Consider the following 9,466-nt stretch of genomic DNA (forward strand, 5'->3'; position numbering starts at 1 on the left):
TGAACCAATAAGAAAATAACGGTCCGGTTTGGTTCGGATTAGCCTAAAACCATAATGAAAACCGAACCAATCCAAACCACTTGTAATCGGTTTGGTTCGGATTGGTTCGGCCGGTTTGTGCCTAACACAAAACCATGCATTTTTCAACCTGCTCTTACATTATAATGCTAACATTTTGCCATTATATCATTCCATTCCATCAAAGACTAACACAACAATATTCCATTAATCAAAAGCTGTCCAATTTCTAGCATGCATCTAAGTTCACAATTTCCATCAAAACAAACATTCTAAAGTTCATAAGAAATGAATACATGATAAAACTAAGAAATGAAAAGCTGCCCAAAATTAGTTCATAATGAAAGGCTGCCCAGTTTCAAGTTTTCAGCATCAATTTCCAGTTTCCAGTTTCCAGTTTTCCAGCATGTTCCCCATACTGCACATAAAAGAGTTTCAATCAACACAAATTTTAGGATACAAGATTAACCAAATAAGAAATGAATAAGAAAATTACCATAACTGCAAGGTTGTGCATCAATAGAGAATCAATCAGTGAAAACGTGCACAGGCGCATTAGCATTTGATCTCCGCATTTCTATATAAGAAATATACATAATGATATATTTAGCTTCAACACAATAAAACTCACACATTATAAGCAATGAATTGAGACAAATAGATATACCTGACTCAATGGTTTCATAAAACTCCATCTCCTCAATGGTGGGCTCAACTTTTAAAGAAATTGAAGTGGACTTCAACCAATTTTGTGTACAAATTAAAGCCTCAACCATAGTAGGACTCAAGGAACTACGAAATGAGTTAATTGTTCTCCCTCCCGTGCTAAAAGTAGATTCTGAAGCAACCGTAGAGACTGGAATTGCAAGCACATCTCTTGCAATGGCCGCTAAAACTGGATATTTAGAAGCATTTACCCTCCACCAATTTAAAATATCAAACTGTTCAATATCTTGTTCTGCAACATCCGACAAATATCTATCTATCTCATGAGATAAAACCACTGCCTCTTTATCTTCTTGTCTCTTTTTCCACTTTTCCTTCATAGCCTTTTTCCTATCACCTCCAAAGCTTGAGGAGCTAGAACTATCAGTCACTATGACGCTGCCAATACTTGAGGATGTAGTAGAACTACTAAAACTTTGATTCGGTTTACTAACGAAACCTGCTTCGTACAACCCATAAAGTTTAAACAAAAGATCTCTCACACCAGCTGTCTTCTCGGCCACATAAGCATCATTTTCCACATACAAATCAGCAATATGCATTGATAAATTGTCCAATTTATACCTAGGATCAATCACAACAGCTATCAACAAGAATTGGTTCACACTATCAAGTGATCCCCAATACTTGTCATATTTCAGTTTCAAATTTTGAGCCATATCAGATAGAAGAGGATTGCCTACTACACTCAATTCAGCCAATTCACAATCAATGGCAAATAAGTCATGAAAAGTAGTATGGGCTGTGGCATGCAAAGTGGCACTACATCTCAAAGTAAAGTCATAAAAACTTTTTAAAAACTTGACAAAAACAACAGCATTTGCCCAATCCTCCTCAACTGGTGGAATATTCCCTCTACCAAAGTAGCTTTTAAAATGTCCATCCTCATCTTCCAACCTTTTAAAAGCCTTTTTAAATTTCAAAGCAGCCTCTAACATCATGTAGGTGGAATTCCACCTAGTTGGCACATCCAAGACAACCAAGCCTTTACAATCAATCTTATCTTTTTCAATGCAAGATTTAAAAGTTTCTAATCTTTGGGGGGAAGATCTTACATACATGACAGCATCACGAATACTCTTAACAGAGAAATGTAACTCTTTCAAACCATCGGTTACAATGAGATTTACAATATGAGCACAACATCTCATATGTAAATGGACACCATCTAACAACAAACCTTCATTCGGCCAATCTTTCATCTTACTTTGCAAATAAGATACAGCTTTATCATTTGCAGATGCATTATCTAAGGTAATTGTAAGTACCCTCTCTATACCCCAATCAATCAAACACTTCTCAATAAGTCTGCCAATTGTCCTACCCTTGTGATTTTGAATTACACAGAAATTCAACACACGCTTATGCAACATCCAATCAACATCTAGGAAATGTGCAGTGAGAACCATATAGTTTACATTTTGGACAGAAGTCCATGTGTCAGTAGTAAGACAGACTCTATGTGCAGCTAACTTTGCTTTCAAAAGCTGCTTTTCATCATAGTAAAGTGCAAGCAAATCTCTAGCAAGTGTTCTACGAGATGGCGGTATAAACCTAGGGCATGCAACGCTACAAAAGTGATGAAACCCTTCTCCATCTACGAAACTAAATGGCAACTCATCAATAATAACCATCCTAAGACATGCTTTCCTAGATTCTTCCTTATTAAATCCCGCTGCCCCAAGAGCGGTAATACTTCCAGATTGGTCCTTGGCAAAAGTTAGGACCTTTTGGTTTGAACCAGGCACCCTATATGGGTATTTTTTGCATAAATTGGTAATATGAGTTCTCAAACTTGATGTCCCACAAGTTGCTGGATCATATTTATAGTCAGCAGTTTTGCAATACTTGCATCTAACCCTAATAGGTTCAGAAGTATTACCAGTTTGATATTGTTCAAAGTGATTCCATACCTCACTTGGTTTCCTAATCGGTTTTCTCTTTTTTTGGGAAGGTAACGGTGGAAGTTGATCAGCTGCACTAGTCTGCTCTTGAGAGGTCACAACCGCTGGTGTAGATTCAGTCATAGGTGGTGGCTGATTAGAAGCAAAACCTTCTTCCACCCCCTGGTTTACCTCCATCTATATAATCAAACAAATTGCACATTAATCAGAAAAATTGCACATTAATCAGACAAATTAAACCCTATCATCATATTAAATAAATTGCACCACATCATGAACATTAAATAAATTAGAAGAACTCACCATCATTGGTATTGAGTGTGAGTTAGCTTCATCCCTCGTTGGTATTGAGTTAGCTTCATCCATCAATCAGTGAAAATGTGCACACGTGCATTAGCATTTGATCTCCGCATTTCTATATAAGAAATATACATAATGATATATTTAGCATAAAACCTTACAATCATCAATGTATACCATTTCCAAGTAAAAGACGTTGAGAAAGAAAACATAGAAGTTAATTATAAAATAAATTGAAAAGCACATTCAGTAACAGATGTCAATGTATACCATTTCCAAGTAAAAGACGTTGAGAAAGAAAACATATTAGTTAATGACAAAATAAATTGAAAAGCACATTCAGTAACAGATGTCAAAAATCGAATGATCACATTGGACTAGTACTTTCTCAACCTCTATTTTTCCTTATTTCAACAATCTTCTGAACAATAACATAAACCAATCATAATCTCCATCAGAAAAAGCACATTGATTCATCTAAAATGAAACGTTGAGACCCAATCCATCTAAAATTCAAAATCCGATCTTACAACTACATTGATTCATATCCACACCACTATGACTAGCCACCACAAGCATAACTCAAAATGCCAGCCAAATCAACAAAACCCAAGAAACAAAACACCAGCTACTGTCCCTTAATCTCAGACTGTGAGTATGAATATACCCAAGTGGGATTTTCAATAAAAATGTCATCTTTCATGCTTCATTATTGAAAAACAAGCTATATTTCATCAAAGAAAATATAATTACACTTCCGCAATACCAAAGAAATTAATCAAACGAAAACAAAACGATTGGAGAGAGAGATACCTGGAGGTATCGTTATCAGGGTTGTGGCTGATAACAACAGCGTAGTCACCAGAAGCCCTAGCAAGGGTGTGCGACGATGGTGGCTTCTCAGATTCTCTAAGGTTCAAATGGGGGTTGTGTGAGGCTGTGTAAGGAAGAAGGGTTTGGCTGTGTAAGGAAGTAGGATCCAAGCAACCCGGGGAACCCACAAAAGGGTTGTCTTCTTGTAAAATAAACTGAAAGCACCACAAAATATGATAGTGGACTTATATTTATTTTTGTGATACTACAACTCATCATAGAGTTCTGATAGAATTTTCTCTACGATTTCTCTCTTCTTACTTAAGCTTTTTAACTCTCCGTTTTTGTTTCCTCAAATTATATATGTAGAAACTGATTTTCCCTTATATTATTCATATGATCATTATACAATATATATATACAAGCCTGTAGAGAATAATCTACAATTACATCAAGCCATTATCATAAACATAAATATGGAGTTATGGCCTAATAACAATGTAATTGACAATTGACCATTTCCTATCATTAGTAGGATTAACTATTGTAACTAAAATACTATTGTAACTCCCTAATACTCCCCCGCAAATCGAGCGCACACAACACAACAAGATTTGAATGAAGAAACTACATAGTAATGGACATGGCGACAGCAGTCGATTGTAGGAGTCTAGTAAGGGGAACCAAAAAGAAGAACTCCAATCTCCAGAGTTGCAACAGGGGCATGGGAGAAACAAAGTAAACATAACACCCATTGAAAGGCAGGAAGTGAAGGAGCACATGGGCTTATGGAAGGAAGGAATAAAATGACAGGCTGACATACAAGTCAAATGGACCTAGGGAACAACTTTAGGCACCTAAGAAACATAACTCTACCTAGGAATCACCCTTTAGGTAGGATAAAGAGCACGCGGTAAGCGAGAAAAGAAGTAGCCATGTAGAAAAAAAAGAGTTGCCCAAAATAAAATAAAAAGTTACACCCATAGGAAGAGAGGAAGTGGAAACAAAATAAAATTTATCACATGGTAAGTAGAAAGGGATGCATGTAGAGAAAGCAGAAGGAATATTTGAAGGGAATAATGGGGTTAAGAGAGGGTGGCATAGCAGTAGAGGATAGGAGATGAAACCAACTTGGGACACAAAGAAAAGAAAAAGATAGCATGGGCAAGTTTGAATTTCAAAGCAACATAGAAACAATAAAATAAGGTATGGGGAAGAAAACCACATGGGAACAGAGAAGTAATAAAGAAAAGATCATCACAAAAGCATAGAGGCCCATAGAGATTAAAATAAAGAGAGATTATTGACCCAAAAAACAATAATAAGAAATAAAGAAAGAAACCGAGTGAGACAGAAATGAAAAGAGAGTATGGGCAAAACACATAGAGAGAAAATCCTTTCAAAATAAAGATGGAAAAAGGAGAGAAAAAGAGGAAAAAATTGAACACTCATCAAAAGGAGAAAGTAGTCAAGAGAGGGAGAGAGAACACAAGATGCGAAGGAGGGCATGGGCTCATGGAAGGAAGGAAACTCAAGATGTCAGAGACAACCCATGACAGGGAGAGAAAAAACACAATTGAAAAGAAGAGAAGAGAATACCCCAGTAATATAAAAGAATTATAAAGATAAGAAGACAATACCAGTAACAGAGAAGAAGAAAGGCAGCGCAAAAGAACAACGAAAGACAGAGACCAACAGTAAAATCAAAGAAAGAGATTTGGTTTAAGAGGGGAGGAGAACACCAGTTGAGCAGAGATAGAGCGTGAGAGGCCGATACCAAAGTAGCAACACAGAGATACCAAGTCGGCAACACAGTGATAGGGCTTGAGTGGTCGATACCAAGTCGGCAACACAGAGGAAGAAACAAGGGTTGTGCAAAGGGAATAGCGGCAGTGTAGCACAACAAAGAAGGCTCAGCGAGCGTTGACGAGGCTCCCGGAGGAAAGAGAGACGGCTAGGTGAATGATATGGAAACCACGATAGAGAAACCATCCAAAAAACATGAGAGAGAGAAACCACAATCGTAGACTAGGATAAAGTTCAGCAAGCGTTGACAAGGCTTGCAGAGGGAAGAGAGACGGCATGACGGAGACAAAGAAGTGGAGAGAGATTTCAAGAGAAAGAGGGAAACAACGATAGAGATGTCTGTTCTCTAAGGGAGAACAGAGATTTGACCATCATGTTAAGAGACGGACATGGATGAGGAGTGGGACTAGGTATCTGAGGAGTGGAAGAGGCACTAAGCTGTGGAGGAGAGGAAAAAAAAAACAACAATATTCATCTTTGAGAAGAGGAGAGTGATCGGTTCATAATTGTATATCATTTTGTACCCTTCTAGCTTATGATTTGGTTATGTTTTTGAGTTAAACTTGTGCTTTTAATCCTTTTTGTGTTTATCTTTCAGTTTATTGAGCTTTAGGTAATAATGAGGGCTTTGGATAGTAAATGATGCAATCCATGCATGTTAGGGCCTAATTTGGATGAATGGATGAAGAGCTTAAAGACAAACTCAATTTTGGCTACAGTCCCCTGCCAGCCCAGTTTCGTAGGTCATATTGCAAGCTTTGTTTCAGCAACCTACATAGCTCGGATGAGGCCACATTCTTCATGAAAGTTGTTCCAATGGGTGTATACTATAACATATCCGAAATTCAGCCCCATTGGATAATTGTGGAGTCTGTTACCTAGCAAACACAGAGCCATGCTCAGGATGGATTTTATCAGCGCGCAAAATGAGTTAGCAATTTGTTTTGGCCTTAACTTCCTCCTCCGACCTTGGATTGGCCCAAATGACATATGGCTGGAAAGAAGACATTCTGAACTTCAATTTCGAGTGCTTAAAGTCCTAATTTGATTAAGAGAAGCCCAAGTTGTAAGCCCTTGAAGTTGCTGGTTATGCTGACCTCAGCATGTGCTGGTTGGATGCTTGGTCATGGTGAGCTAGGTATGAGCTATCATTTCTGGTTGGAAGCTTGGTCATGGTGACATGAAGATGAGCTAGGGCTGCTGGTGGGATCTATTGGTGAAGTGCATCAACCAATTCAGATTTTATAATGCAAGTGTTGTATGCATTAGTGAAGTGCATCAACCAATTCATCTTTTATAATGCAAGTGTTGTATGCATTAGCCATATTGAATTCAGATTTGTCACTCCCCTCTCCCTATAAATACCACATCCATTCCACATTCAAGACACAACAAATCCTGAGATTCACAACCCCCACAATTCACTCCAACCATCCTCAAACACTCTCAAAATCCCAAACACTCCAACAATCACCAAAACAACTCCAGCAAACCTCTCTTCCATTTCCCTACGAATTTCATCTTCCTTAGCCATCACCACTCACTCAAACTCATCCCAAATCACCTCCATATCCTTCATACATCTTTCTAGAAGTGGGGAAGCTCTTGGAGAAGCATTAGAAGTGGAGAAGCACTTGGAGAAGCCTTGGACACCACAAGAACTTCAGAAAAAGGGTTTTTCTACTCTTATTGTATTCATTATGTTTTCTCATTTCTGTTCAAGTCTCTTTTCCATTATGAGTAGCTAAATCCATAACTAGGGCTTCGATGTAACCTAACATGAATATTCTGGGTTTATAAGTTTGGAGTTTCAAGTTTGATTCATGATTCATGTTCTTATTCATTATGCTTATAAGTTAACATGCTTGTTTGAATGATTGATCACCATTAGAACTTGTTTGTTAACTATCTTGGTTTGAATTAAGAGTATACACCATGCTTTAATTCGAATTGAACTATGAATAGGAAGAGTATGTATGGACATTCGACAACAGGGATTAGATACATACTTGGTTGTTTAAAATGTTCTTCTATGCTTAATGGGTTCCTAATGCTTAATTTTAGGTTAGACAACAAATGATCAAATTAGGGAATTAGGAACACAAGGTTAGGACCAAACACCATGGCCTAATCATACTTTAGCTAGAATCAATCTTTGAATCTGAATTAGACTTGTTACTTGAATCTTTATAACCCAGAATTGAATTGTTATGGTGATTCGAATGCCCTAGTCTCAAAATCTGTTTTCCAACTCTTAAAACCACTCTTTGTTACATTTGTTTACTTGTTTTTGTTTGCAATTTCATTTTGCTTCTTTTGTTCAACAATCACAACCACTCTTGTTTTAAATTCTGTTTTAGACATAACCTCCTACTAGAAGAGTATGTTGATGAATACTTCTCGAGGATGATGGCGATTGTAAGTAAGATGAGGTAGTGACAAGATGGAGGATGTTACGATCTTTGAAAAGATTTATGCGGTCAATGACTCCAAAGCAACAAAATTTCTTCATGACCATGGGAATCAAAATACAATGGGGTCTTCGAGTTTCAGAATTTGGGTTTTGAGGGTTCATATTTTGGAAGGAGTGTTGAAAGGGTGTTTAACTTTTGTTCGTCAATTTTTTTTTCCTTACTTTTTACTAGTGTAAGTGACATGTTTAGTCCTTTAAATCTTGCACTCAAGTAGATCCTAGCATAAAAAAAATCAAAATAGAGAATCCAGATTCATATTTATACATCTAAACTCAGTGTCTAATGGCTTTATTCATGAATTAAATCAACCAAGCCCAAAACTCAGTAATAAAGTAACCTCTTAGTGCTACAAGCCCCTTGTAGAGTAAGGCCACTTTTAGTATTCATATATCTTCATACTATGAATTTGTTGGCTATAACTATGTCAATACACCCTTTTTCCAAGATAAATAGGAAGATGTTGCTTTCCGGAGCCCTGGAGAGCATGCAACAGTAACCTAAATAAGAGTGAGATATTTACTGACACACACCTTGAGATTTTTGATGTTTTGATTAAGGAAAATGCTAGGGAGACTAACTTGGGATACCAACTTGTGTACCAACTCTCTAATAGAGCGTGGGACCCATTGGGGTTCCACCTCTATTAAAGAGTTGGTACACAAGTTGGTATCCCAAGTTGGTCTCCCTAGCATGACCCTTTGATTAAACTCATGAGGTTTCTATTTGTTCTCACAAAAACCCTTCCAATAATTTTCCGTCCAACAATAGTTGGTGTAATTAAAAAAAACTTCTTAAAATGACAAAAGTATCCTCAATTATTAGACCTCTAGAGTGGATGTGCAATCCAATCTCTGAGGTTAACTTTGTCATTTATTAAAAAAATTATGACATCAACTTTTGTAGTAAAAATCAACAAAAGGGGTTTCACGAAAATAATTTGAAACCTCAAAAGGAATTTTGTGAAAACATTAACTACGGTGCCTACCATGTTAAAAAAAAAGGCCTTATTTATGTACATATTAAGAGACGTGCTTTTAAAGTTGTCTCGGATTACAACATGTGCTTTGAAACGTCTCAAATACCACCTATACTTTTAAGGGAGTTTCACTAAAACACCCAAAATGGAGGTTGAAATTATAAAAAAACCCAACACCCAAAACACTTTATAAACACACCCAAAACCCATCATTACACACACACAAGACCCATTTATAAACACACCCAAAAAATATACAATTGTTGATTTTGGGGTTGCTTTTGGGTGTGTTTCTATGTTTAAATAGTGCGTGGGTTTTTTTATAAATACATGTCTAGGATTGGGTTTATTTATAATAATCTATACTTTTAAAAACTGTCTCACGTTACCCGTTCCGTCAATATTAAGAGACGTTCCGTTACATGGCATGGGCCCCATTTCTTTTAAAT

At 36.9% G+C, this 9,466-nt stretch overlaps 1 long non-coding RNA gene across 1 annotated transcript; it reads right to left on the bottom strand.

Annotated features, from left to right (window-relative positions):
* Positions 1 to 200: 200 nt before the first annotated feature.
* On the bottom strand, positions 201 to 974 carry LOC148295874 (uncharacterized). Its single transcript, XR_015834424.1, has 3 exons — positions 686 to 974; positions 515 to 595; positions 201 to 436 (listed from the first exon to the last, which is right to left on the bottom strand). It is a non-coding gene; the product is annotated as an uncharacterized LOC148295874 (long non-coding RNA).
* Between the last annotated feature and the right edge of the window lie 8,492 nt (positions 975 to 9,466).

This window comes from Prunus avium, chromosome 3, assembly GCF_965620075.1.
Source record: "Prunus avium chromosome 3, drPruAviu1.hap1.1, whole genome shotgun sequence".
Lineage (NCBI taxonomy): Eukaryota > Viridiplantae > Streptophyta > Magnoliopsida > Rosales > Rosaceae > Prunus > Prunus avium.